This window comes from Pelobates fuscus, chromosome 10 (assembly GCF_036172605.1).
Source record: "Pelobates fuscus isolate aPelFus1 chromosome 10, aPelFus1.pri, whole genome shotgun sequence".
In the NCBI taxonomy this organism is placed as follows: Eukaryota; Metazoa; Chordata; class Amphibia; order Anura; family Pelobatidae; genus Pelobates; species Pelobates fuscus.
The window spans coordinates 119,009,951-119,036,888 of NC_086326.1; the positions used below are offsets into that span (position 1 = coordinate 119,009,951).

At 47.2% G+C, this 26,938-nt stretch overlaps 1 pseudogene; it reads left to right on the forward strand.

Annotated features, from left to right (window-relative positions):
* The window catches only part of LOC134575507 (S-adenosylmethionine synthase-like), a 67,834-nt pseudogene extending 44,238 nt beyond the window's left edge, over positions 1 to 23,596 (forward strand).
* The last annotated feature ends 3,342 nt before the right edge of the window (positions 23,597 to 26,938 follow it).

A 26,938-nucleotide genomic window follows, 5' to 3' on the forward strand; every position in this document is an offset into this window, starting at 1 on the left:
AGACAAGGATATGATTGTGACTAAGTTGCCTACCAATCCATACTGTAAGTCTATGGAATGCAATCCGGTCCATATTCTTATAAATAACCCTGACAAGTTCTTAGATAAATATGGTAATTTATTTGGGTTTCAAATACATGGGACGGGTTTAGACCCTGGGACAGTATTGTTTATAGGGATAGAGACTGATACGGTAACCTCCCAAACTCATCAGGTATACCATTCCTTCTATGAAGAAATGAGTATAGATAATAAGATCCCCCATAACGCTAAAAACCTGTTCATTGATTTAGCTGAAAGTATTGCCGGTAGTCTTAATGTTACCAACTGCTATGTGTGGAGGTACTAACATGGGAGACCAATGGCCTTGGGAAGCAAAGGAGGTAATGTCCGGTTCTGAGGGAGTTGAACAATTAATATCTTCACAAGCCGATTATCAGATGAGTGTTAGAGGTAAATCTGAGTGGAGATTAAAGACCTCCATCATAGGTTATGTTTGCATAGCAAGGAAAGGAATGATGTATAATACTTCTGTAGGAGAGTTAACTTGTCTAGGGCAAAAAGCTTATGATGATGATACAAAGAATACAACTTGGTGGTCGGCTTCAAATGTCTCAGAACCATCTAACCCGTTTGCAAGATATGCCAATTTAAAGGACGTATGGTTTGATTTATCCATCACATCTAGTTGGAGAGCCCCAGCAAATTTGTACTGGATCTGTGGTAAGAAAGCCTATTCGGAGTTGCCCCAGGACTGGGAAGGGGCATGTGTGTTGGGTATGCTCAAACCATCCTTCTTCTTGTTACCTATTGAAACAGGTGAGACTTTAGGTGTTAAAGTGTATGATGTGAATCATAGGAAGAAAAGGGGACCCATAGAGATAGGCGCCTGGGAAGATGATGAATGGCCTCCCCAGCGTATTATAGAGTATTACGGGCCAGCCACGTGGGCAGAGGATGGTACCTTTGGATATAGAACCCCAATTTATATGCTCAACCGTATTATAAGATTACAGGCGGTGGTTGAGATTATTACTAACGAGACCTCACAATCTTCTAGCGAAGCATAATACCAGGATGAGGACAGCAGTGTACCAAAATAGATTAGCCTTGGATTACCTATTGGCAGTAGAGGGAGGTGTATGTGGGAAGTTTAACCTGAGCAATTGCTGTCTTCAAATAGATGACTAGTGATGTACCGAACTGTCCGCCGGCGAACAGTTCCTGGCGAAATTAGCGTGTTCGCGTTCGCCACGGCGGGCGGACACATGCGCAGTTCGATCCGCCCCCTATTCGTCATCATTGGGCAAACTTTGACCCTGTGCCTCTCGGTCAGCAGACACATTACAGCCAATCAGCAGCACTCCCTCCCTTCCACACCCTCCAACCTCCCTCCCAGCATCCATTTTCGATTCATTCGGAAGATGCATGCTTAGTGAGAGGAGGGAAAGTTTAGCTGCTGCTGATTACATAGGGAAATTGATAGCTAGGCTAGGGTATTCAGTGTCCACTACAATCCTGAAGGACTCATCTGATCTCTGCTGTAAGGACAGCACCCCAAAAAGCCCTTTTTAGGGCTATAACATCAGGCTGCTTTTTTTTTTTTTCCCTGTGTAATGTAATTGCAGGTGCCTGCCTGCCAGCTTCTGTGTGAGGTTCACATTGGATACTGTGCCTATTTGCCCAGTGCCACCACTCATATCTGTTTTAACAATAGGTTAAGCTTTACATTTAAAATAATTAATTTTTTTTCACTGTAATAGAAGAGCAGTTGCCTGCCTGCCAGCTTCTGTGTGAGGTTCACATTGGATACTGTGCCTATTTGCCCAGTGCCACCACTCATATCTGTTTTAACAATAGGTTAAGCTTTACATTTAAAATAAATATTTTTTTTTTCACTGTAATAGAAGAGCAGTTGCCTGCCTGCCAGCTTCTGTGTGAGGTTCACATTGGATACTGTGCCTATTTGCCCAGTGCCACCACTCATATCTGTTTTAACAATAGGTTAAGCTTTACATTTAAAATAAATATTTTTTTTTCACTGTAATAGAAGAGCAGTTGCCTGCCTGCCAGCTTCTGTGTGAGGTTCACATTGGATACTGTGCCTATTTGCCCAGTGCCACCACTCATATCTGTTTTAACAATAGGTTAAGCTTTACATTTAAAATAAATATTTTTTTTTCACTGTAATAGAAGAGCAGTTAGTTGTCTGCAAGCGTCTGTGTTTCAGGCCTACTTCAGCGTGTGCTCTGCAGACCTGTGCCAGCGTGCTTTGACAGTTGCCAATCATATCTGGTGTCTCTATAGCGTGCTTTTACAACCAAAATTTTGTTTCCACTGTAATAGAAGAGCAGTTGCCTGCCTGCCAGCTTCTGTGTGAGGTTCACATTGGATACTGTGCCTATTTGCCCAGTGCCACCACTCATATCTGTTTTAACAATTGGTTAAGCTTTCGATTTAAAAGAAATAATTTTTTTTCACTGTAATAGAAGAGCAGTTAGTTGTCTGCAAGCGTCTGTATTTCAGGCCTACTTCAGCGTGTGCTCTGCAGACCTGTGCCAGCGTGCTTTGACAGTTGCCAATCATATCTGGTGTCTCTTTAGCGTGCTTTTACAACCAAAATTTTGTTTCCACTGTAATAGAAGAGCAGTTGCCTGCCTGCCAGCTTCTGTGTGAGGTTCACATTGGATACTGTGCCTATTTGCCCAGTGCCACCACTCATATCTGTTTTAACAATTGGTTAAGCTTTCGATTTAAAAGAAATATTTTTTTTTCACTGTAATAGAAGAGCAGTTAGTTGTCTGCAAGCGTCTGTGCTTCAGGCCTACTTCAGCGTGTGCTCTGCAGACCTGTGCCAGCGTGCTTTGACAGTTGCCAATCATATCTGGTGTCTCTTTAGCGTGCTTTTACAACCAAAATTTTGTTTACACTGTAATAGAAGAGCAGTTGCCTGCCTGCCAGCTTCTGTGTGAGGTTCACATTGGATACTGTGCCTATTTGCCCAGTGCCACCACTCATATCTGTTTTAACAATTGGTTAAGCTTTCGATTTAAAAGAAATAATTTTTTTTCACTGTAATAGAAGAGCAGTTAGTTGTCTGCAAGCGTCTGTGTTTCAGGCCTACTTGTCAGGATCGGGACAGGGATCCAACACGTAGCAAACAGCAACAGTAGCAAACAGTAGCCAGATACGTATACCGGACCTTAGAATGGCCGGACTAACGTAAGTAGTACAGTATAGAATGGTCAAAGACAAGCCGAGGTCGAGGGTAACAGAAGACAGGTAAGCGAGAGACAAGCCGAATCAAGGGTAACAGAGATAAGCAGAGTAAGGTAAACAAGCCGGGTCAAAACCAAAAGGGATAATAGAACACACAAGCACTGAGTGACTAGAACAAGCTAGAACCACGACAGGGCAATGAGCTAATGAACGAAGCTCTGTTAAATACCCTGTTCAGAGCAGTAACCACGCCTCCGAGGCGTCCTGATTTGTCCTGCAGCAATTGAGTGACAGGTCGTTCCGGAGGAGTTTCCTGATGACAACTTCCTGCCTAGATGCTGTAAAAGGCAGTCACTCCCTCGCGGCCGGCCTTGCATGACCGGATAGACCGTGGGGAAGGGAGCCATCAGGCCGTCTGGAGGGAGGAACAGCTAAGTCTCTACCTCTTTCAAAGGTAGAGACCGCAGGTACCCTGACAGTACCCCCCTTCTCAGATACGCCCACCCACCGGAATACACCAGGGCGAGAAGGGAATCGAGAGTGAAACGCCCTGCGGAGACGGGGAGCATGCACCTCCTCCTGAGGTACCCAACTTCTCTCCTCAGGACCATAACCCTTCCAATCGACCAGATATTGCAGTTTCCCCCGGGAGATTCGAGAATCAACGATGGAATTGACCTCATACTCCTCCTGACCCTCCACCTGAACTGAGCGGGGAGGGGCAATCGTGGAGGAGAACCTGTTACATATTAATGGTTTTAGCAAGGAAACATGAAATGAATTAGGAATGCGTAAGGCATTAGGCAACGCTAAACGATACGCAACTGGGTTAATTTGAGACAGTACCCTGTAAGGTCCAATATATCGAGGAGCAAACTTCATGGACGGCACTTTTAACCGAATGTTTCTAGTACTTAACCATACTCTATCGCCTGGAACAAACACCGGTGCTGCCCTTCTACGTTTGTCAGCGTGTTTTTTAACCAGCGTAGAATTGTGCAGAAGGATTTGTCGAGTTTGATCCCACAACTCTCTTAAATTGGCAACATGAACATCCACCGACGGTATCCCTTGAGAAGAAGACTCCGAAGGAAGGATGGAAGGATGAAAGCCATAATTCAAGAAAAAAGGGCTAGAATGCGTAGAATCACAAATGAGATTGTTATGTGCAAACTCCGCCCAAGGAATCAAACCGACCCAATCGTCCTGGTGTTCTGAAACGAAACAACGTAAATATTGTTCAACTTTTTGGTTAGTGCGTTCAGCAGCTCCATTGGACTGAGGATGATAGGCAGAGGAGAAATTCAATTTGATGCCTAGTTGGGAGCAGAATGATCTCCAAAAACGGGAAACAAATTGGGAGCCTCTGTCAGAGACAATTTGGGAAGGTATCCCATGCAAACGGAAAATCTCCCTGGCGAATATCTCCGCTAATTCGGGCGAAGATGGGAGTTTAGGTAAGGGAATGAAGTGAGCCATTTTAGTAAATCTGTCTACCACAGTGAGGATGACAGTCTGCTTTTTAGAGATAGGCAAATCAACAATGAAGTCCATTGCCAGACAGGACCAAGGCTTTTCAGGAACCTCTAAAGGGTGCAGAAATCCGCATGGAAGCGAATGGGGTAGCTTGGTCTTGGTACAAACTTCACATGCCCCGATGAATTCTTTAATATCCTTGCGTAAGTCAGGCCACCAAAAATCTTTAGAGACCAGCGCATAAGTCTTGCGGATGCCAGGATGCCCAGCCACCTTGCTGTTATGGAGACAGCATAGCACCTCCAGTTGGAGAGCGGCAGGAACGAAGTGTCGATCCCCAGGAGTCTGTTTGGGTGCCAAATGCTGAAACTTCATGATCTCAGAAAGCAATGGAGAGTGAATCCTGAGATTCGTGTTCGCGATGATATTCCCCTTAGGAACTATGGAGGACAGAAGTGGTTCAGTTATAGTGGATGGTTCATATTGACGAGACAAAGCATCGGCTTTAGAGTTCTTAGAACCAGGTCTATACGTAAGTACATAATTAAAGTGAGTGAGGAACAAAGCCCAGCGAGCCTGCCTGGCGGACAAGCGCTTAGCCTCCCCAATATAAGACAAGTTCTTATGATCCGTTAGGATAGTAACAGGGTGTAGTGTCCCTTCCAGTAAATGTCTCCACTCCTTTAAAGCCTTAATGACCGCTAACAGTTCCCTCTCCCCGATGTCATATCTGCTCTCAGGCCCAGAAAATTTTTTAGAGAAGAAACCACAAGGGTGTAACGGTTTATCCACCCCTAACCTTTGAGACAGAACAGCCCCAACTCCTGTCTCAGAAGCATCGACCTCGAGCAAGAAAGGCAGAGTCGTATCAGGATGAACTAGAATGGGAGCTGAGGCAAAAAGTTCCTTGAGAGTCTTAAAAGCACCAAGAGCTTCCTCAGACCAGAACTTAGTATCAGCCCCTTGTTTGGTCATATTGGTAATAGGCGCAATGATAGAGGAGTAACCCTTAATGAAGCGCCTATAGTAGTTGGAAAAACCCATAAACCTTTGGATAGCCTTGAGTCCTTTGGGCAAAGGCCAGTCTAAAATAGATTGGAGTTTACCAGGATCCATTTTAAAACCTTCCCCAGAAATCACGTACCCAAGAAAGTCTACCTGAGACTGATCAAAACTGCACTTCTCCAATTTGCAGTATAGACCATGTTGCAGAAGTTTGTGTAACACCTTTCTGACCTGTCTATGGTGAGTCTCAATCTCCTTAGAATGTATTAGTATGTCGTCCAGGTAAACAATAACACAATCATGCTGAAACTCCCTAAGTACCTCATTAATCAACTCTTGAAATACTGCAGGAGCATTGCATAGTCCAAATGGCATAACAGTGTATTCGTAATGGCCATACCGGGTATTGAATGCCGTCATCCACTCGTGACCTTGCTGGATTCTCACCAAATTGTAAGCCCCTCTGAGATCTAACTTGGTGAAGATTTTGGAGCCCTTAAGACGATCAAATAACTCGGTAATCAGTGGGATGGGATAGGCATTTCTGACAGTTATTTTATTCAAGCCTCGGTAATCGATACAAGGTCTCAGCGTGCCATCCTTCCTCTTAATGAAAAAGAACCCCACCCCGGCCGGAGAAGAAGACCTCCTGATGAATCCCTTTTCTAAATTCTCCTGAATATACTCCTCTAGAACCGAGTTTTCCTGAACAGACAAAGGATATACATGGCCCCTCAGAGGCATAGTCCCGGGTAGAAGCTTAATTTTACAGTCAAATGACCTGTGTGGCGGCAAAGAATCGGCATTCTTCTTGTCAAACACTGCCCTTAAGTCTAGGTAAAGGTCTGGTATTTGTCTTTCTGTGGACTGAGTAGGATTCTCCTGTATGTTAATATTAGCTAATGGAGAAACCTTGCACAAACACCGATCCTGGCAGCCCTGGCCCCACGAGAGTATCTCCCCTAACTCCCAATCAATAATAGGGTTATGTTCTTTCAACCATGGGTACCCCAGAACTATGGGAATGGAAGGAGACGAAATGAGCAGAAGAGATAAATTCTCCACGTGTAGGATACCAACATTTAACTCAATGGGTATGGTCTCACGAAAGATAACAGGGTCTAGTAGTGGTCTACCATCTATGGCCTCAACGGCCAAGGGTGTCTCTCTTAGCTGGGATGGGAAATTGTTTTTACTAGCAAAGGCTTGGTCGATAAAATTCTCAGCAGCACCGGAATCTATCAAAGCCATAGCCCTTACTACTTCCCTCCCGCAAGTTAAGGAAACTGGTAGCAGAAGCCTGTGATCTTTATAATTAGGAGTAGAGGACAAAATAGAAACACCCAAGGCCTGTCCTCTAGAGAGACTTAGGTGCGAGCGTTTCCCGGGCGGTTAGAACAGTTTGAGAGTAAATGACCCTTAGCTCCACAATACATACACAAACCCTCTCTTCTCCTGTACTGTCTTTCCTCCTCAGAGAGGGGGGTATACCCTATCTGCATAGGTTCAGGAAGCAAAGATACCGTGGAGTCAGGACTTGGAGAAGCGGGGGCTAACCTAAAAGAAGGTCTCCGGTTCCTCTCTCGAGTGTTCTGTCTCTCTCTTAAACGTTCATCTATACGAGAGACGAACGAAATTAAATCCTCTAAATTCTCAGGGAGTTCTCTGGTAGCAACCTCATCAAGGATTACTTCAGATAAGCCATTCAAAAATACATCCATATACGCCTGCTCATTCCACTTGACCTCTGACGCCAGAGACCTGAGCTCTAGTGCATAATCCACCAGTGTTCGGTTCTCCTGTTCCAGGCGCAACAGTAATCTGGCTGCATTAACCTTTCTACCTGGATGGTCAAATGTTCTTCTAAAAGCAGCTACAAAGGCGTTATAGTTATAAACTAATGGGTTATCGTTCTCCCATAATGGGTTGGCCCATCTCAGAGCTTTCTCAATAAGTAGGGTGATAATAAATCCTACCTTTGCCCTATCTGTAGGATAAGAGCGAGGTTGCAATTCAAAATGGATACTAATTTGGTTTAAGAATCCACGACACTTCTCAGGAGCCCCACCATAGCGTACTGGGGGGGTAATGCGAGAAGAAGCACCCACTGTGGCTACCTCTAGACCTGAACCGACAGGAGAAACAGGGGTATTACGTATCTCCTCTGGTGGGTTATTGGCACGAGATAATAGAGCCTGTAGCGCAAGCGCCATCTGATCCATTCTGTGATCCATGGCTTCAAACCTAGGATCAGGAGAAGCAAGCTGACTGTTTGTACTTGCAGGATCCATTGGCCCTGTCGTAATGTCAGGATCGGGACAGGGATCCAACACGCAGAGTACAAACAGTAGCCAGATACGTATACCGGACCTTAGAATGGCCGGACTAACGTAAGTAGTACAGTATAGAATGGTCAAAGACAAGCCGAGGTCGAGGGTAACAGAAGACAGGTAAGCGAGAGACAAGCCAAATCAAGGGTAACAGAGATAAGCAGAGTAAGGTAAACAAGCCGGGTCAAAACCAAAAGGGATAATAGAACACACAAGCACTGAGTGACTAGAACAAGCTAGAACCACGACAGGGCAATGAGCTAATGAACGAAGCTCTGTTAAATACCCTGTTCAGAGCAGTAACCACGCCTCCGAGGCGTCCTGATTGGTCCTGCAGCAATTGAGTGACAGGTCGTTCCGGAGGAGTTTCCTGATGACAACTTCCTGCCTAGATGCTGTAAAAGGCAGTCACTCCCTCGCGGCCGGCCTTGCATGACCGGATAGACCGTGGGGAAGGGAGCCATCAGGCCGTCTGGAGGGAGGAACAGCTAAGTCTCTACCTCTTTCGGAGGTAGAGACCGCAGGTACCCTGACACTACTTCAGCGTGTGCTCTGCAGACCTGTGCCAGCGTGCTTTGACAGTTGCCAATCATATCTGGTGTCTCTTTAGCGTGCTTTTACAACCAAAATTTTGTTTCCACTGTAATAGAAGAGCAGTTGCCTGCCTGCCAGCTTCTGTGTGAGGTTCACATTGGATACTGTGCCTATTTGCCCAGTGCCACCACTCATATCTGTTTTAACAATTGGTTAAGCTTTCGATTTAAAAGAAATAATTTTTTTTCACTGTAATAGAAGAGCAGTTAGTTGTCTGCAAGCGTCTGTGTTTCAGGCCTACTTCAGCGTGTGTTCTGCAGACCTGTGCCAGCGTGCTTTGACAGTTGCCAATCATATCTGGTGTCTCTTTAGCGTGCTTTTACAACCAAAATTTTGTTTCCACTGTAATAGAAGAGCAGTTGCCTGCCTGCCAGCTTCTGTGTGAGGTTCACATTGGATACTATGCCTATTTGCCCAGTGCCACCACTCATATCTGTTTTAACAATTGGTTAAGCTTTAGATTTAAAAGAAATAATTTTTTTTCACTGTAATAGAAGAGCAGTTAGTTGTCTGCAAGCGTCTGTGTTTCAGGCCTACTTCAGCGTGTGCTCTGCAGACCTGTGCCAGCGTGCTTTGACAGTTGCCAATCATATCTGGTGTCTCTATAGCGTGCTTTTACAACCAAAATTTTGTTTCCACTGTAATAGAAGAGCAGTTGCCTGCCTGCCAGCTTCTGTGTGAGGTTCACATTGGATACTGTGCCTATTTGCCCAGTGCCACCACTCATATCTGTTTTAACAATTGGTTAAGCTTTCGATTTAAAAGAAATAATTTTTTTTCACTGTAATAGAAGAGCAGTTAGTTGTTTGCAAGCGTCTGTGTTTCAGGCCTACTTCAGCGTGTGCTCTGCAGACCTGTGCCAGCGTGCTTTGACAGTTGCCAATCATATCTGGTGTCTCTTTAGCGTGCTTTTACAACCAAAATTTTGTTTCCACTGTAATAGAAGAGCAGTTGCCTGCCTGCCAGCTTCTGTGTGAGGTTCACATTGGATACTGTGCCTATTTGCCCAGTGCCACCACTCATATCTGTTTTAACAATTGATTAATCTTTAGATTTAAAAGAAATAATTTTTTTTCACTGTAATAGAAGAGCAGTTAGTTGTCTGCAAGCGTCTGTGTTTCAGGCCTACTTCAGCGTGTGCTCTGCAGACCTGTGCCAGCGTGCTTTGACAGTTGCCAATCATATCTGGTGTCTCTATAGCGTGCTTTTACAACCAAAATTTTGTTTCCACTGTAATAGAAGAGCAGTTGCCTGCCTGACAGCTTCTGTGTGAGGTTCACATTGGATACTGTGCCTATTTGCCCAATGCCACCACTCATATCTGTTTTAACAATTGGTTAAGCTTTCGATTTAAAAGAAATAATTTTTTTTCACTGTAATAGAAGAGCAGTTAGTTGTCTGCAAGCGTCTGTGTTTCAGGCCTACTTCAGCGAGTGCTCTGCAGACCTGTGCCAGCGTGCTTTGACAGTTGCCAATCATATCTGGTGTCTCTTTAGCGTGCTTTTACAACCAAAATTTTGTTTCCACTGTAATAGAAGAACAGTTGCCTGCCTGCCAGCTTCTGTGTGAGGTTCACATTGGATACTGTGCCTATTTGCCCAGTGCCACCACTCATATCTGTTTTAACAATTGGTTAAGCTTTCGATTTAAAAGAATGTTTTTTTTTTCACTGTAATAGAAGAGCAGTTAGTTGTCTGCAAGCGTCTGTGTTTCAGGCCTACTTCAGCGTTTGCTCTGCAGACCTGTGCCAGCGTGCTTTGACAGTTGCCAATCATATCTGGTGTCTCTTTAGCGTGCTTTTACAACCAAAATTTTGTTTCCACTGTAATAGAAGAGCAGTTGCCTGCCTGCCAGCTTCTGTGTGAGGTTCACATTGGATACTGTGCCTATTTGCCCAGTGCCACCACTCATATCTGTTTTAACAATTGGTTAAGCTTTAGATTTAAAAGAAATATTTTTTTTTCACTGTAATAGAAGATCAGTTAGTTGTCTGCAAGCATCTTGGTGTCAGGCCTACTTCAGCGTGTGCTCTGCAGACCTGTGCCAGCGTGCTTTGACAGTTGCCACTCATATCTTGTGTCTCTATAGCGTGCTTTTACAACCAAAATTTGTTTTTCACTGTTATAGATTGAATAGCAGTTACTTGTCTTGAAGCGGGTGTCTCAGGCCTACAGTGTGTGCTCTGAGGAACTGTTCCAGTGCACATTGCCAATCATATCTGGTCTCATAGTAGCTTGCACGCATAGTACCACAAATCCCCCCAAAAATGACAGGCAGAGGCAGGCCACCCCGCAGGGGCCGTCGTGGTCGTGGTGCTGTGATTCCCTTTTGCCCTAGAATAATGCCCAGTTTTCAGAAGCCACGTACCCTGAACTTGAAAAGTTCTGAGGACTTAGTTGACTGGCTAACACAGGACACCCAATCTTGTACAGCCTCCGCTCGGAACCTTGACGCACCATCCTCCTCCAGCTTAGCTTCAGGCACCTCTCAAGATAGCACTCACCCGCCTGCCGCCACCACCAAAACTAGCACCACAGCCGCTTTACTTGGTATGTCAGAGGAGTTATTCACACACCCGTTTGAAGAAATGAGTGATGCGCAACCATTATTGCTAGAGGATGTAGATAACAGGGATATGTCTCAGGCAGGCAGCATTAAACACATGGAGGTACGGTGTGATGATGATGATGTTGTACCCGCTGCTGCTTCCTTTTCTGAGTTGTCAGATACAAGCGAAGCGGTTGATGATGACGATGCGTCCATGGATGTCACGTGGGTGCCCGCTAGAAGAGAAGAAGAACAGGGCGAAAGTTCAGATGGGGAGACAGAGAGGAGGAGGAGGAGGAGACCAGTTGGAAGCAGGGGGGGGTCGTCTCAAGGAGCTAGTGGCACAGTCAGACAGCATGCATCGGCACCCGGGGTCAGCCCCACAGCACGCCAATCAACGCATGCTGTGTCCACCACCAGAATGCCGTCATTGCAGAGCTCAGCAGTGTGGCATTTTTTTTGTGTGTCTGCCTCTGACAACAGCAATGCCATTTGCAACCTGTGCCAAAGGAAACTGAGTCGTGGGAGGTCCAACACCCACCTAGGTACAACTGCTTTGCGTAGGCACATGATCTCACATCACAAACGCCTATGGGATCAACACATGAGTACAAGCAGCACGCCTACTCTAAGCCGCCATCCTCCTCCTGGTCCAGCATCTTCAGCCACGTCAACCACTGCTGTCCTTCTTGCCCCCTCTTAACCATCCGCCACTCCGTCTCCCGCCTTGAGCAGTTCCCGCTCATCTGCCCACAGGCATGTGTCTGTCAAGGACATGTTTGAGCGTAACCCCCTTGCCCAGCGTCTTACAGCTGGCTTGTCCGAACTATTAGCCCGCCAGCTTTTACCAAACAATCTGGTTGAGTCTGAGGCGTTCAAAAAATGTTTTAGCTATTGGGACACCGCAGTGGAAGGTACCCGGCCGGAATTTCTTTTCACAAAAGGCAATCCCCAACTTGTACTCGATTGTGCAAAAGGAAGTCATGGCATGTCTGGCACACAGTGTTGGGGCAAGGGTCCATCTGACCACTGATACCTGGTCTGCAAAGCATGGTCAGGGCAGGTATATCACCTACACTGCGCATTGGGTAAACCTGCTGACGGCTGACAAGCAAGGAATGCGTTGCATTGCAGAGGAGTTGGTGACACCGCCACGAATTGCAGGCAGTCCTGCTGCCACCTCCTCTACTCCTCCTACTCCATCCTCTTCCATAAACTCCTCGACTGAGTCCTCTTGTGCCGCTGCTTCTTGCTCCACATCAACGGCACCCCCCAGCTCCCAGGTACTATTCCACATCCCGGATACGGCAGTGTCATGCCGTCTTGGGTTTGACTTGCTTGAAAGCAGAGAGTCACACCGAACAAGCACTCCTGTCCGCCCTGAACGCACAGGTGGAAAAGTGGCTGACTCCGCAGCAACTGGATATCGGCAAAGTGGTGTGTGACAACGGAAAAAAATTGATAGCGGCATTGAAGTTGGGCAAGTTGACACATGTGCCGTGCATGGCACATGTGTGTAATCTGATCGTACAACGCTTTGTGCATAAGTACACAGGCTTACAGGACGTCCTGAAGCAGGCCAGGAAGGTGTGTGGCCATTTCAGGCGTTCCTACACGGCCATGGCTCACTTTGCCGATATCCAGCGGCTAAACAACATGCCAGTGAGGCGCTTGATTTGCGACAGCCCTACACGTTGGAATTCAACACTCCTAATGTTCGACCGCCTGCTCCAACAAGAAAAAGCTGTTAATGAATATTTGTATGACCGGGGTGCTAGGACAGCCTCTGGGGAGCTGGGAATTTTTTTGCCACGTTACTGGACGCTCATGCGCAATGCCTGTAGGCTCATGCGTCCTTTTGAGGAGGTGACAAACCTAGTCAGTCGCAACGAAGGCACCATCAGCGACATCATACCATTCATAGGCGTGCGCACGGGGTGTGCCGGGTGTGCCTGAGCACACCCTAATCACACCCCTGTGCTGCACTACCTCTGGGCAGACTAACATGTCGGGTCCTCGGTCTATGACCGAGGACCCGACACAGGAGGGGGCCCGGCGGCTTGCCCACAATGCCGCCGGGTGCGAGGCCCCTCCTGTCCGTCTGCCCTAATCCTCAGTCTGCAGCTCCGCCGGGAGTGAGCTGCAGACTGAGGTGTCTCGCGATCTCCAGCCTGTCAGAGCGTTGCCACGGCAACGCTCTGACTGGAGATCGCGAGACTCACCATGTGGTCTGCAGCTCACTCCCGGCGGAGCTGCAGACTGAAGAGAGAGGGCGCCCACTGGACCGCCAGGGCAGGTATTTAAACCCCCCTCTGCCCCCTGTCACTCACTGCCCCCCCCCTCACCCTGCCTCTGCTCCCATACCCCCCTAACCCCTGTCACTACCCCCCTAACCCCTGTCACTACCCCTCTAACCCCCTAACCCCTGTCACTACCCCTCTAACCCCTGCCACTACCCCTCTAACCCCTGCCACTACCCCTCTAACCCCTGTCACTACCCCTCTAACCCCTGTCACTACCCCCCTAACCCCTGTCACTACCCCCTAACCCCTGTCACTACCCCTCTAACCCCCTAACCCCTGTCACTACCCCTCTAACCCCCTAACCCCTGTCACTACCCCTCTAACCCCTGCCACTACCCCTCTAACCCCTGTCACTACCCCTCTAACCCCTGTCACTACCCCCCTAACCCCTGTCACTACCCCCCTAACCCCTGTCACTAGCCCTCTAACCCCTGTCACTACCCCTCTACCCCCTAACCCCTGTCACTACCCCCTAACCCCTGTCACTACCCCTCTGTCACTACCCCCCTAACCCCTGTCACTACCCCTCTACCCCCTGTCACTACTCCCATAACCCCTGTCACTACACCTCTACCCCCTAACCCGTCACTACCCCCTAACTCCTGTCACTACCCCCCTAACCCCTGTCACTACCCCTCTAACCCCCTAACCCCTGTCACTACCCCCCTAACCCCTGTCACTACCCCCCTAACCCCTGTCACTACCCCTATAACCCCTGTCACTACCCCCCTAACCCCTGTCACTACCCCCCTAACCCCTGTCACTAGCCCTATAACCCCTGTCACTACCCCTCTACCCTCTAACCCCTGTCACTACCCCTCTAACCCCTGTCACTACCCCCCTACCCCTGTCACTACCCCTCTACCACCCTAACCCCTGTCACTACCCCCATAAGCCCTGTCACTGCCCCTCTACCCCCCTAACCCCTGTCACTGCCTCTCCACCCCCCCAACCCCTGTCACTGCCCCTCTACCCCCTAACTCCTGTCACTACCCCCTCATCCCCTGTCACTAGCTCTCTACCCCCTAACCCCTGTCACTACCCCCTAACCCCTGTCACTACCCCCTAACCCCTGTCTCTAACCCCTGTCACTACCCCCCTAACCCCTGTCACTACCCCTCTACCCCCTGTCACTACCCCCATAACCCCTGTCACTACCCCTCTACACACCTAACTCCTGTCACTACCCCCTCATCCCCTGTCACTACCTCTCTACCCCAACCCCTGTCACTACCCCCCAAACCCCTGTCACTGCCCCTCTACCCCAACCCCTGTCACTACCCCTCTACCCCCCCAACCCCTGTCACTACCACTCTACCCCCCCTAACCCCTGTCACTGCCCCTTTGCCCCCTAACCCATGTCACTGCCTCTCCACCCCCCCTTAACTCCTGTTACTGCCCCTCCACTCACCCACCCCCTGTCACTACCCCTCTACCCTCCTAACCCCTGTCACTACCCCTCTAAACCCTGTCACTACCCCCTAACCCCTGTCACTGCCCCTCTACCCCCTCTAACCCATGTCACTGCCTCTCCACTCCCCCCCACCCCCTGTCACTGCCCCTCTACCCCCCTAACTCCTGTCACTACCCCCTAACCCCTGTCACTACCCCTCTAACCCCTGTCACTACCCCTCTACCCCCTAACCCCTGTCACTACCCCTCTACCCCCCTAACCCCTGTCACTAACCATCTACCCCCGCTACCGCCTGTCACTGCCCCTTCACCCCCCTACCTCCTGTCCCTCTACCCCCCAACCCCTGTCGCTGCCCCTCCTAACCCCTGTCGCCCACACAGTGCACCCCTCACAATCATACACATTGTACCCCACACACACTGAATCCCTCACAATTACACAAACTGTACCCCTTACAATTACATACACTGTACCCCTCGCAATCACACACACTGCACCCCTTACACGCTGCACCGCTCACAATCACACACACACTGCACCGCTCACAATCACACACACTGCACCTACGTATATTTGTATATATATATATATATATATATATGTATATATATGTGTGTGTGTGTGTATGTATGTATGTATATGTATGTGTATGTGTATATAAAAATACATATACACGCGGCGTGTGTGTTTGTGCTTTAGGGTGCACACCCTAATGCAACAGGCTGCGCACGCCTATGATACCATTTGTTTTCTTCCTGGAGCGTGCCCTGCGAAGAGTGCTGGATCAGGCTGTAGATGAGCATGAAGAGGAAGAGTTGTGGTCACCATCACCACCAGAAACAGCCTTATCAGCATCGCTTGCTGGACCTGCGGCAACGCTGGAAGAGGATTGTGAGGAAGAGGAGTCAGAGGAGGATTGTAGCTTTGAGGAGGAGGAGGAGGAGCAAGACCAAACACAACAGGCATCCCAGGGTGCTCGTTGTCACCTATCTGGTACCCGTGGTGTTGTACGTGGCTGGGGGGAAGAACATACCTTCAATGACATCAGTGAGGAGGAGGAACGGGAAATGAGTAGCTCGGCATCCAACCTTGTGCAAATGGGGTCTTTCATGCTGTCCTGCCTGTTGAGGGACCCTTGTATAAAAAGGCTGAAGGAGAACGACCTGTACTGGGTGTCCACGCTACTAGACCCCCGGTATAAGCAGAAAGTGGCGGAAATGTTACCAAATTACAAGTCGGAAAGGATGCAGCATTTGCAAAATAAATTAAAAAGTATGCTTTACACAGCGTATAAGGGTGATGTCACAGCACAACGGGAATCTAACAGGGGGAGAGGTGGAAGTCATCCTCCTCCTCCTCCTCCCACGACCACGCCGGCAAGGACAGGACGCTTTAAAGACGTGTTGTTGATGGAGGACATGCGGACCTTTTTAAGTCCTATGCATCGCCACAGCCCTTCGGGATCCACCCTCAGAGAGCGACTCGACCGACAGGTAGCAGACTACCTCGCCTTAACTGCAGATATCGACACTCTGAGGAGCGATGAACCCCTTGACTACTGGGTGTGCAGGCTTGACCTGTGGCCTGAGCTATCCCAATTTGCGATAGAACTTCTGGCCTGCCCCGCTTCAAGTGTCCTGTCAGAAAGGACCTTCAGTGCAGCAGGAGGTATTGTCACTGAGAAGAGAAGTCGCCTAGGTCAAAAAAGTCTAGATTACCTCACCTTTATTAAGATGAATGAGGGATGGATCCCGAAGGGACTGACACTGGGCGATACATTTGCTTAAAAAAGGCCTGATGAGATGAGCTGCCTTGGGCTAAAAATGGTTCACTGCTGTATTTTAGCTCTGAATGACGTTTGACTTGCGTGACTTATCCGCCACCAACTAGGGTTCAAGCCGCCATGTTTTAGGGCACTTTCTGCCTGTGAAACAAACATAAATTTTTCTGCCCGCTGCTACAGCAGCGGCTGCAACAATACCAAATTTTTCAGGCATGTGTACATGCCTAATTTTTAGCCCCACTGGTGCAAGTGAACTGATTACAATTACAGGGCCTCTAAAGAGTCCTGTATTGTTATTTGTCGTCACTACCTTCCCGCGTCGGGAAGATTTCTTGTACAGGGCGCCCAAAGGCCTAAGGCTGGCCCTGCGCATGGGTCAGTGGCTCTGCACCAGACTTCCCTCCAATTGATCAAAGTTAAAGGATTTCAAGTGGACTGATTACAATTACAGGGCCTCTAAAGAGTCCTGTATTGTTATTTGTCGTCACTACCTTCCTGCGTCGGGAAGATTTCTTGCACAGGGCGCCCAAAGGCCTAAGGCTGGCCCTGCGCATGGGTCAGTGGCTCTGCACCAGACTTCCCTCCAATTGATCAAAGTTAAAGGATTTCAAGTGGACTGATTACAATTACAGGGCCTCTAAAGAGTCCTGTATTGTTATTTGTCGTCACTACCTTCCCGCGTTGGGAAGATTTCTTGCACAGGGCGCCCAAAGGCCTAAGGCTGGCCCTGCGCATGGGTCAGTGGCTCTGCACCAGACTTCCCTCCAATTGATCAAAGTTAAAGGATTTCAAGTGGACTGATTACAATTACAGGGCCTCTAAAGAGTCCTGTATTGTTATTTGTCGTCACTACCTTCCCGCGTTGGGAAGATTTCTTGCACAGGGCGCCCAAAGGCCTAAGGCTGGCCCTGCGCATGGGTCAGTGGCTCTGCACCAGACTTCCCTCCAATTGATCAAAGTTAAAGGATTTCAAGTGGACTGATTACAATTACAGGGCCTCTAAAGAGTCCTGTATTGTTATTTGTCGTCACTACCTTCCCGCGTCGGGAAGATTTCTTGCACAGGGCGCCCAAAGGCCTAAGGCGGCCCTGCGCATGGGTCAGTGGCTCTGCACCAGACTTCCCTCCAATTGATCAAAGTTAAAGGATTTCAAGTGGACTGATTACAATTACAGGGCCTCTAAAGAGTCCTGTATTGTTATTTGTCGTCACTACCTTCCCGCGTCGGGAAGATTTCTTGCACAGGGCGCCCAAAGGCCTAAGGCTGGCCCTGCGCATGGGTCAGTGGCTCTGCACCAGACTTCCCTCCAATTGATCAAAGTTAAAGGATTTCAAGTGGACTGATTACAATTACAGGGCCTCTAAAGAGTCCTGTATTGTTATTTGTCGTCACTACCTTCCCGCGTCGGGAAGATTTCTTGCACAGGGCGCCCAAAGGCCTAAGGCTGGCCCTGCGCATGGGTCAGTGGCTCTGCACCAGACTTCCCTCCAATTGATCAAAGTTAAAGGATTTCAAGTGGACTGATTACAATTACAGGGCCTCTAAAGAGTCCTGTATTGTTATTTGTCGTCACTACCTTCCCGCGTCGGGAGTGGGTCATTTGCGCCCCTGCTGCCTTCCTTGCATGTGGTAGCTGTTTGTCAGGGATTTGTCAATCCATATCTGCCAAGTGACCCTATGTAGGGGTAACAGTCCCTATTCTGCTCTGTGTCAGTGTGTATCATGGTCTCTGTGGACAGGGAACAGTCTCTATTCTGCTCTGTGTCAGTGTGTATCAGGGGTTTTGAGGACAGGTGTCAATCCATATCTGCCAAGTGACCCTTTGTATATCTGCTGTCAGTACACAGGAAAAGTTTAAATATTTCTTGTTCTACGTTCTCTGCAACTCCACGCACCGACTCATCCAATACGTGAAGATCTGGGGTTTCTCTGACTCTCCTCAGTAGTGTATCAAACAGAGTCTGCACTGTGGTAACACGGACATCTTCAGGACATAACTCAACTATTTGCAGATAGGCAGTCTGCAGCTTCTCTTTTTCACCTGTTCTCTTCTTTCTCTTATGCGTATTCTTGTCTATATGCAGGTGGTCTCTTGCCTTTCTTTTAACCAATTCGTTCCTTCCATATGGTTTCAAAAGATCTCTGGCATCATTACTTTCAACGCAAATAACGTCATCATAGTTAGTCTCCTCATTATTCACCGGGAAGAGAGTGTTTGCACTGACTACCCACAGCATGCTCTTGCCATTGCCTACTCCACCTTCAACGACAGGGTGCAAGTCCCAAGGAGAAGGATCATTCACTTTATTATCTGTCTTTATTTCACAAGTAGTGCCTGGAACATCCTCATGGGTCACAAGATGTAAATCTGGACTAATGTCAACCCCAGGGTCTGGAAAATCTAAAGAGTCCTGTATTGTTATTTGTCGTCACTACCTTCCCGCGTCGGGAGTGGGTCATTTGCGCCCCTGCTGCCTTCCTTGCATGTGGTAGCTGTTTGTCAGGGATTTGTCAATCCATATCTGCCAAGTGACCCTATGTAGGGGGAACAGTCTCTATTCTGCTCTGTGTCAGTGTGTATCATGGATCATTAGGATAGGTGTCAATCCATATCTGCCAAGTGACCCTATGTAGGGGGAACAGTCTCTATTCTGCTCTGTGTCAGTGTGTATCAGGGGTTTTGAGGACAGGTGTCAATCCATATCTGCCAAGTGACCCTATGTAGGGGGAACAGTCTCTATTCTGCTCTGTGTCAGTGTGTATCAGGGATCATTAGGATAGGTGTCAATCCATATCTGCCAAGTGACCCTATGTAGGGGGAACAGTCTCTATTCTGCTCTGTGTCAGTGTGTATCAGGGATCATTAGGATAGGTGTCAATCCATATCTGCCAAGTGACCCTATGTAGGAGGAACAGTCCCTATTCTGCTCTGTGTCACTGTGTATCAGGGATCATTAGGATAGGTGTCAATCCATATCTGCCAAGTGACCCTATGTAGGGGGAACAGTCCCTATTCTGCTCTGTGTCAGTGTGTATCAGGGGTTTTGAGGACAGGTGTCAATCCATATCTGCCAAGTGACCCTATGTAGGGGGAACAGTCTCTATTCTGCTCTGTGTCAGTGTGTATCAGGGGTTTTGAGGACTGGTGTCAATCCATATCTGCCAAGTGACCCTATGTAGGGGGAACAGTCTCTATTCTGCTCTGTGTCAGTGTGTATCAGGGATCATTAGGATAGGTGTCAATCCATATCTGCCAAGTGACCCTATGTAGGGGGAACAGTCTCTATTCTGCTCTGTGTCAGTGTGTATCATGGTCTCTGTGGACGGTGAACAGTCTCTATTCTGCTCTGTGTCAGTGTGTATCATGGTCTCTGTGGACAGGGAACAGTCTCTATTCTGCTCTGTGTCAGTGTGTATCAGGGGTTTTGAGGACAGGTGTCAATCCATATCTGCCAAGTGACCCTATGTAGGGGGAACAGTCTCTATTCTGCTCTGTGTCAGTGTGTATCAGGGATCATTAGGATAGGTGTCAATCCATATCTGCCAAGTGACCCTATGTAGGGGGAACAGTCCCTATTCTGCTCTGTGTCAGTGTGTATCAGGGGTTTTGAGGACAGGTGTCAATCCATATCTGCCAAGTGACCCTATGTAGGGGGAACAGTCTCTATTCTGCTCTGTGTCAGTGTGTATCAGGGGTTTTGAGGACAGGTGTCAATCCATATCTGCCAAGTGACCCTATGTAGGGGGAACAGTCCCTATTCTGCTCTGTGTCAGTGTGTATCAGGGGTTTTGAAGACAGGTGTCAATCCATATCTGCCAAGTGACCCTATGTAGGGGGAACAGTCTCTATTCTGCTCTGTGTCAGTGTGTATCAGGGCTGGGCTTTGAGGACAGGTGTCAATGTTAGGTGATTTCTGCCCTTTATGGATTAAAAGCAGACTCTGCATCAACTGTGCAATTTTCCATGGGAGTTTTGCCATGGATCCCCCTCTGGCATGCCACAGTCCAGGTGTTAGTCCCCTTGAAACAACTTTTCCATCACTATTGTGGCCAGAACGAGTCCCTGTTGTTTTTAAAATTCGCCTGCCCATTGAAGTCAATGGCGGTTCGCGCGGTTCGCGCGGTTCGCCGGTTCGCGAACATTTGCGGAAGTTCGCGTTCGCCGTTCGCGAACCGAAAATTCCGGGTTCACGACAACACTATAGATGACGAAGGGCAAGCAACAGCTGAGCTTACTAACCATATGGTTAAACTGGCACATGTGCCTACTCAGGTATGGAAAGGGTACAATCCAAGTAGTTGGTTTGGTAGCTGGTATGAGCAGTTTGGAGGGCTTAAGGCATTGGTAGGTGGAGTCCTAGTGATTTTAATGTTGTGTCTACTCCTGCCATGTCTTATCCCCTTAGTAGTTAGGTCTGTCCAAAGCCTGATAGAAAATATAGCAGAGAGGAAGGCTGCTGCACAGATAATGGCAATTTATAAATATAAGGCTCTAGATCAGGGAGAACCAATGCAGGAAGATGAGTGTTGAAAGATTCACATCATAGACAAGTCTGGTCTGGTTCATGGTAACTTGCGGTGTATGCAAACCAAGGTTAAGTGATGCCTCAAGTAATTGTGAAATATCAAGAGGCATCAAAGGGGGGAATGTGGTGGAATCTCGGTAAAAATAAATTTAGTAGGCCGAGATTACCACGTGGCATGTGTACGTGCATATGCTGACGTATCGATCAGTTGGTTGCACGAGGCAAGATACGATCAGTAGTGTACGGAGCATGTGCGAGAATACAGGATGTAGTATTCCCCTCCTCCATTGTGCTGGACAAGCCATGCGGTCAAGCAGGAAGTTAATTCTTATTTGTATTGATTGGTCAAGAGAATGTGCGGGTGGAGCTTAATATGGGAGGAGTTATGTGCCTATATAAGGAGCCTGCACTATTGTCCGGGGCTCAGAACTTGTTGTATTTTGGTGACATTAGTCCCTCTGAGTCCCGATCGGTGAACCGAATAAAGAATCTCTTCCTTCCTGAAGAAACCTGTGTCCATCTCTCTGTGCTTGGCTTCCGTCAGTTTCTCCGGTATCAAGATCAGTATTACTGATGATCTCAGCTATGGGCACCGAGGCGTTCACTGTGAGGGATTTAATTTTTTATTTCTATATTACAATTGTAAATTTGGGCCCCTAAATCTAAGACATTAACATACATGTTAGCATTTCTAACAGTAGAGTTTCTCTTTAGATATAATTCTAGTATTCTCCCCTCTGCCAAAATGTTACTGTTTGCCACTTGATAGCTACTAATATTTGTGAACACAGCCTTCTTTCTGCATGGGCCTTTTTTAATGCAGTTCTGGCAAGAGATGGTTTCTGCTATAGCACAGGCAGTCATTCAACATTATCGTAGAGAAGTTCACAACGTACAGAAAAAGCTTTACCAGCGGCCCGTGCATTTCCAAACCTTGACTGTTGGTAAACAATATTTGGATTACGTACCAATTCAAGAAATATTGTAATGAGGGAGAGTGGACACTGGGATGGCATTGGGAAGGAAAATAATATAACATTGTGGGCATGGAAGAGAAACAACTTTAAGACAACAATATTTTCTGCAGTAAGGTAATCAGTAAAAACTAATCAAAAAATTAGTGGCCTTATTGGAATCCATGGTTGTATATCCAGTATGTTAAAAGTTCAGTGGTTACTAATGGCGATTTTTATGTTTACTTTGTATACACATATTTAAAGGAATACTCCAAGCAAAACAACCACTACATAATGCTGTAGTGGTTATGGTGCAAGTAGTACATGCTTTTGAAAGGTTTGACTTCTTACCTGGGGTCTGCTGGGAAACGTTGTCCACCTCCACAACCTCAGCCAGAGAGGCATTAGCTCAGCAGAGGTAACAGAGGCACCTGAGCGGGAGCTTCCAGTTCTCTGGCAGGAGTAGTGGAGGTCGACCGCACGTAAGATGTCAAATTATTCTAAAAATGCTTTAACTATTACTATGGGTAAGTGTTCCATTACAAGGACAGCCTAAGCATCAGAATTGTTTCATCATAATGAATGGGATCAATATTTATATACTACGGATGAAACATCAGACATATAGAAATGCCAAGATTTAATTCTATAACAAAGTAGTTAGCTGTATTGAAAAGGACACTCTCAACAGCAAAACACTTTCAACTTATTGAAGTTAATTTTGGTCCTGTTCCATTTTGTCTGGCAATGTTTACATTTGACTAAACTACTAGATAAGTTCAAGACTGACATCCTCATCCTCATTGAAGACCTTTGAGTTTCGAAAGGTCTTAACCTTCGTCATCACACACAAGATGATTCAATCAGATTCGGTGCTAATCTATGAGAAGCGTCAAATTGGTGAAGTCCAGCAGTTATGTTCCCAAAGCGCTATGAGAAGCAATGGATTTTGTTAAAAGTCATCATAAGTGATGACTTCACCGGAGGAGAAGCAATGCAGAGAAGAGACTGGCCCAGCGCTGGATTGCAGGTAAGTTTTATGATGTTATTTATTCACCTTTTTGCATGACATGAGGAGCTCAGTCATGTAAGCAACAAAAGGAACACTAGAACGTAAAAAATATATATATGTATTTTTAATATTAGAGTGTGCTATTTATGTTTTATTGAGTTATACTGCATTTTAAGAAAAAATTGAGTTTAAAAAAGATTTTTCTCTCTGTATGACAGGGTGATGCTGGTGTCACTGGGCGAAAAATTATTGTGGACACTTATGGTGGATGGGGTGCCCATGGGGGAGGTGCATTTTCAGGAAAAGACTACACTAAGGTGGATCGATCAGCTGCTTATGCTGCACGCTGGGTTGCAAAATCATTAGTGCACGCCAAGCTTTGTCATCGTGTCCTAGTTCAGGTAAGTTGTGGTTTTAGATCATCACTTTAATCACATTAATCCTCTTTAACACATTAAAAAAAAAAAAAATTAAAGAAATAGAGGTAGCTTGCCCCCCCCCCTCCCCTTACCTCCTTTAAAAGTATGAAAAACTCACCTTATTTACAGCGCCGTGTGGGTCTGCTGGCACTTGCCCCATCCCCTTGGTGACATTATCAGAATTGCCGATTTTTAGCCAGTCCAATGCTTTCCCATGGCTAAAATTGACAAGGGGGCGGGCCAAACACTGTTTTGGCCAGTCAGCATCTCCTCATAGAAATGCATCTCTATGAGGAAAATTCAGCGTCTCCATGCAGAGCAGCACTGAGCCAGGAAGCACCTCCAGTGGCCATCTAAGGAGTGGCCACTTGGAGGTGTCCCTAGGGGCAATGTAAACACTGCTTTGTACTCACCAGAACAACTACATTAAGTAGTTGTTCTGGTGACTATAGTGTCCCTTTAAATCATTATAGAATAGAGAATGAGCAACTGAAATAAAACTCATAGATGTGAATAAACCAAAGTACTTTTGTGAGAAACAAAGTAAAAATATATCTAAAGGAAGGGCCGTCGTTAAACGCAGGGCAAACGGGGCAGCTGCCCCGGGCCCTGTCCCTGCTGGGGGGCCCAAGGCAGCTGCCCCGTTTACCCTCTGCACGCAAACTATGGGGCCATCGGTTGGCCCATGCACTCAGGCGCTTTCACAGCGCGGCCGGGCCCTTGCTTTTCAGCAGCCGGCTGGGAGGAAGTGACAGCCACGCGTCACTTCCTCCCACAGAAACAGGAGCCGGGAGGAAGGAGGACCAGCTGTTCCGGAGGGGGCCAGGCCGGGAGAGAGTAAGAACTTAACTCCCAGCCACCCCAGTGAGCCCACTGGACCCCAGGGAAGCCACCCTCCAGGAAAAGGTAAGAAACTGGAGGGTGGTCTTCACCTTCGTCATCACACACAAGATGATTCAATCAGATTCGGTGCTAATCTATGAGAAGCGTCAAATTGGTGAAGTCCAGCAGTTATGTTCCCAAAGCGCTATGAGAAGCAATGGATTTTGTTAAAAGTCATCATAAGTGATGACTTCACCGGAGGAGAAGCAATGCAGAGAAGAGACTGGCCCAGCGCTGGATTGCAGGTAAGTTTTATGATGTTATTTATTCACCTTTTTGCATGACATGAGGAGCTCAGTCATGTAAGCAACAAAAGGAACACTAGAACGTAAAAAATATATATATGTATTTTTAATATTAGAGTGTGCTATTTATGTTTTATTGAGTTATACTGCATTTTAAGAAAAAATTGAGTTTAAAAAAGATTTTTCTCTCTGTATGACAGGGTGATGCTGGTGTCACTGGGCGAAAAATTATTGTGGACACTTATGGTGGATGGGGTGCCCATGGGGGAGGTGCATTTTCAGGAAAAGACTACACTAAGGTGGATCGATCAGCTGCTTATGCTGCACGTTGGGTTGCAAAATCATTAGTGCACGCCAAGCTTTGTCATCGTGTCCTAGTTCAGGTAAGTTGTGGTTTTAGATCATCACTTTAATCATATTAATCCTCTTTAACACATTAAAAAAAAAAAAAATTAAAGAAATAGAGGTAGCTTGCCCCCCCCCCCTCCCCTTACCTCCTTTAAAAGTATGAAAAACTCACCTTATTTACAGCGCCGTGTGGGTCTGCTGGCACTTGCCCCATCCCCTTGGTGACATTATCAGAATTGCCGATTTTTAGCCAGTCCAATGCTTTCCCATGGCTAAAATTGACAAGGGGGCGGGCCAAACACTGTTTTGGCCAGTCAGCATCTCCTCATAGAAATGCATCTCTATGAGGAAAATTCAGCGTCTCCATGCAGAGCAGCACTGAGCCAGGAAGCACCTCCAGTGGCCATCTAAGGAGTGGCCACTTGGAGGTGTCCCTAGGGGCAATGTAAACACTGCTTTGTACTCACCAGAACAACTACATTAAGTAGTTGTTCTGGTGACTATAGTGTCCCTTTAAATCATTATAGAATAGAGAATGAGCAACTGAAATAAAACTCATAGATGTGAATAAACCAAAGTACTTTTGTGAGAAACAAAGTAAAAATATATCTAAAGGAAGGGCCGTCGTTAAACGCAGGGCAAACGGGGCAGCTGCCCCGGGCCCTGTCCCTGCTGGGGGGCCCAAGGCAGCTGCCCCGTTTACCCTCTGCACGCAAACTATGGGGCCATCGGTTGGCCCATGCACTCAGGCGCTTTCACAGCGCGGCCGGGCCCTTGCTTTTCAGCAGCCGGCTGGGAGGAAGTGACAGCCACACGTCACTTCCTCCCACAGAAACAGGAGCCGGGAGGAAGGAGGACCAGCTGTTCCGGAGGGGGCCAGGCCGGGAGAGAGTAAGAACTTAACTCCCAGCCACCCCAGTGAGCCCACTGGACCCCAGGGAAGCCACCCTCCAGGAAAAGGTAAGAAACTGGAGGGTGGTTATCAAATTTTGCATGAGTGTCTGAGTGTCTGAGTGTATGTGTGTGTTAATATGTCTGTATGTGTGTATGTCTGTCAGTGATATGCATGTGTGTTTTAGTATGTATGTCTGTCTGTGTGTATGTGTGCCAGTATATCTGTCAGTGTGTGTGTGTGTATGTGTGTATGTCTGTCAGTGTATGTGTATTTCAGTATCTCTGTCTGTCTGTGTGTATGTGTGCCAGTATGTCTGTCAGTGTGTCAGTATGTCTGTGTGTCTGTGTGTGTGTCTGTCAGTGTCTGTGTGGTTCAGTATGTCTGTGTGTGTCAATATGTCTATGTGTGTATGTCTGTTAGTGTATGTGTGTTTCAGTATCTCTGTCTGTCTGTGTGTATGTGTGCCAGTATGTCTGTCAGTGTGTCAGTATGTCTGTGTGTGTGTGTGTCTGTCAGTGTCTGTGTGGTTCAGTATGTCTGTGTGTCTGTGTGTGTCAATATGTGTGTATGTGTGTCTGTGTGTATGTGTGTTTCAATATGTTTGTCTGTGTGTAAGTGTGTCAGTATGTCTGTCTGTGTGTCAGTATGTCTGTGTGTGTGTGTGAGTCTGTCAGTGTCTGTGTGGTTCAGTATGTATGTGTGTATGTGTGTTTCAGTATGGCTGTCTGTGTGTGTCAAAATGTCTGTATGTGTGTATGTATGTCATTGTCTGTGTGTATGTGTGTTTCAGTATGTCTGTGTGTCTGTGTATCTGTGTGCCAGTATGTCTGTCTGTGTGTAAGTCTGTCAGTGTCTGTGTGTATGTGTATGTGTGTTTCAGTATGTCTGTCCGTCTGTGTGTATGTGTGCCCATATGTCTGTCAGTGTGTCAGTATGTCTGTATGTTTGTCAGTATCTGTGTGTATGTGTGTTTCAGTATGTCTG